Genomic DNA, 3,401 nt, shown 5'->3' on the forward strand with positions numbered 1-3,401 from the left:
GAAAGTTCTTTCTAGTGAAAGAACTTTTGCACCATCATGCACGCAAACCAAATATTTATCATTTTACGTAAATGTGATCTTCTATAATTTTCAGGTCATATTGGCCATCCTCTTACCTTCTTGTCTACCAAGATCTGAGTCCTTTTACTGGGTCCAGGACTAATATCTTTACAGTATGCACTTGTTGTACTGATATCATGATGTTTGTGATAACTGGTAGGGATATTATTTTGCATTCTGCACACACCAGTTTATTCAATCAAAATTTGCAGGAGAGAGCACATTTTTCATGCTCACTATGTGCAAGAGAAAGAGCAAAACTCTTGAACAATGAGGAGCTGAGTCACATGAAAGATATGCATTCATGGATCATCGCAGTTACATATCTCAAAGAAGTTCTTTTTACCAATATCAGAGGGCATCAGGGCAATAAGGACAAAGAGTACACCAGAATTTGACCTCATTGTGAAATAAGAAAAAGCATGGATAATATTTCCTGTAATATAATATAAATCACAGTATCCCTCTACAATTGCAGGTCCTGGATAGCAAGCCATCCTTAATCTCTCGGACAGCAGTTCCATCTGTGACAAATTCCAGCAATTACACAGCAAGTTAGCTAGATGCAAACATTTGAAAAGAGAAGGCCATCAAAACTAAATTCATGTAACGACAAAAGATATAACTTGCCAAGGATAGTAATATAGGGTTACAGTACCAGTAATTAAAAAGGGCAGCCCGGTGCATGTAGCTCCCGCTTGCGCAGGGTCCGGGGAAGGGTCCGACCACTTTGGATCTATTGTACGCAGCCTTTCCCTACATTTCTGTAAGAGGCTGTTTCCAGGACTTGAACCCGTGACCTCGTGGTCACAAGGCAGCAGCTTTACCACTGCGCCTAAAATAATCAAATGAGTCATATACCCTCCACCACATTCCAGGATGAAGGTGGTATGCACTGACCTTCTGAAATAAAAAGGGCTATGACCTATTGGATGCTACTATAGAGGGCCATGGGCCAGATTCCAGGTGAGTTTTGTCATCGGACATTACCGTGAACATGTGGAAGGATTACACATACCTAAAGAATACAGTAGGATAGCCACTTGTCCACACTTATGCGCACAACAATTGCAGTCAAATGTGGCTGTATGCAAATTCAGAGAGGCAGTCGAGTAATATGTAAGGAAACCATTAGTGATGCCTTATATGCAAGTGTATTATTCGTGATGCCTACATTTTGTCGTTGCTACGGTGCTGGTGGTAAAGTAAGATGGTATTCCAGGGAGCGTGGAGTGTAGGAACACAAAGCAAGCTACTATGATCCTTGCAGGTCAACGAGCCAACCTACTTTTGCACAATAGAAGGTGCTAGCTTCTCTGCAACTTTTACAAAAATAATATGGCCTGGAATAGAGAATAACAATGACTTCTAAATGGCTATGAGATCATCTAACCTGCTATGCTCATATAACCTAAATTGTAACATACAGATGACCATATAATATATGTGAATTTATGCTCAAAGTTTTCCTGAATTTGGGGACCATATGGTTTGATATTTCAGACGCCTTTAGACCTTTAAGATTTTAGCTTGGTGTAGAAACTCAAAACGATCTACGAGAGAGAGAGAGAGAGAGAGAGAGAGAGAGAGAGAGAAGGCCGGCTCTCTTCTTAGTATAACCCTGATACTACAAAAGTCCGGTTTACCTGAGAAATGAAGCATCAACCATTAATCTGGTGGTCTGCAGGGATGAAAGCAACAGTAACATTTAACACTTGCTGGATAGCATAGAGAGAAATAAAAATACAACAAGATGACAAAATATGGGATTTACAATTTTCCATGCTTCTAGATATTTGAAGGCGTGAATGATACACATACATTCTGCACCGTAATATCTAAGCAATAGCCATGCCAAATTATAAGGTAAAGAGTTCCTGAACAAAATAAAATATCAGAACCACAGCCTCCAAGAATTTCCCGAAGAAATGAACAAAAATCAGGATAAAAATTGTGTTCGTCCCAAATAGAGGGATGCATGAGTACTAAAGTATGTGTGGTTGTCTACCTGAGATGATAGAACTTGTATGTTTCGTTTTTCTCGGGGCAACTTCAAATTCAATCAGCGATTGGAGCAGAGAGGCGTTGAGGAAGATATCGCACTTGGCCAGCAGAACTGATCCGGAGCAACGGCGGCCTGGAGGCGAGGAATTAGGCGAACACAACTGCTAAGCAAAAAATATCCAGTGCGAAGCTCCAAAATTAAATCAATCCAGCACAGCTAGCATGAACATCAACTGTACGCACAATTTTCGGTATGAGAGGATATCCAATTGCTTCCTGCAAAAATGATCACACATGAATTTAAAAGAAATACATGCTGCCGGTGTAGAGAGGATGAGCAAAGAGTGTAAGGGACGAAAGAATATATAGACGTACCACTCGATAGTTGAAGGATTAGCACATCAATCGCCATGAACGCACGCTTAGAAACCGAAGTTTGATTGTGAGCAGTTTCCCGGAGATGAGGCGCCGGCCATTATCACACGCGTCCCCCAGCTGGATCGGTCGGCCCCTGATTCATACGCATCCGGCGCGCCCGCTGGATTCCCACGTCGGATGGATCGTGGATCGGCTTCCCTCGCAACCTCGACTGAACCTCGTCGCGCTCGCCTCCTCGCGCGCCTCGGCTCAGCTGGGATCCTGGCGCTCGATCCCCTCGCGCGACTGGGCTGCCTCTACCACTTCCTCTGTTCCAGTCCCAGCGTCAGCGGGCGATCTGAGTCGGACCTTGGTCGATTAAATGATGGGCGACGCCGCTTGAGGTTCCTTGCGGCGGCGGTGTCGGGAGGGCTGTTTCGGGTCCTCCGGGAGACAGTGCGAGGGCGGAGCGAGGCTGAAACAAATGGGCTTTGAGTGGTAGAGGCCCAATCAACCACATGTCTCCGTTTTTTCTTCCAGAGTAGCAGCTCTTTAGGACGAGAGGCCCAATTCGCGACCAGAAGTAAATCCAAGGCCAGAAATCGTTAAAACACAAGATCTAACGGCTAAAACTGCTGATGGCGTGAGAGGGCTGGGTTTAGGCTCGGTTAGAAAGGAGGAGGAGCGACGCAGCCATTCGGCCCAAATATACACCAGCCGGCCGAAATTGTTATCGGAGTAGCAGCCCAGCACCGTTAGCGCTCTCGTTCCTAGCGATTAGTGCGAGCGGACGTGGGATTGATCGGTAATCTGACGACCAGAAACGCATGAAAGTGATGATCCGACGGCTATGGGCGCTAATGGTCTGGGAGGGCTGGAAAGTTGCACGTTTTAATGTATCTAAATTGCCTGGATACCGTCATAATTATTTGAGGTTCTATCAATTGCCCAACAGTAATTTGTTTACCCACCGTTTGTTA

The 3,401-nt window shown here is 44.6% G+C and overlaps 1 long non-coding RNA gene across 4 annotated transcripts; it reads right to left on the minus strand.

Annotated features, from left to right (window-relative positions):
* Positions 1-339: 339 nt before the first annotated feature.
* Positions 340-2,877, minus strand: LOC125535989 (uncharacterized). Of its 4 annotated transcripts, XR_015605299.1 has the most exons (4): positions 2,440-2,877; positions 1,835-2,340; positions 1,707-1,741; positions 340-584 (listed from the first exon to the last, which is right to left on the minus strand). It is a non-coding gene; the product is annotated as an uncharacterized LOC125535989 (long non-coding RNA). The 4 variants fall into 4 exon arrangements; XR_007294881.2 differs by having other exon boundaries at positions 1,707-2,340; XR_007294878.2 differs by lacking the exon at positions 340-584 and having other exon boundaries at positions 924-2,197; positions 2,308-2,340.
* Positions 2,878-3,401: the final 524 nt, after the last annotated feature.

This window comes from Triticum urartu, chromosome 1A (genome assembly GCF_056163025.1).
Source record: "Triticum urartu cultivar PI428250 chromosome 1A, HENAU_Tu73, whole genome shotgun sequence".
Taxonomy (NCBI): domain Eukaryota; kingdom Viridiplantae; phylum Streptophyta; class Magnoliopsida; order Poales; family Poaceae; genus Triticum; species Triticum urartu.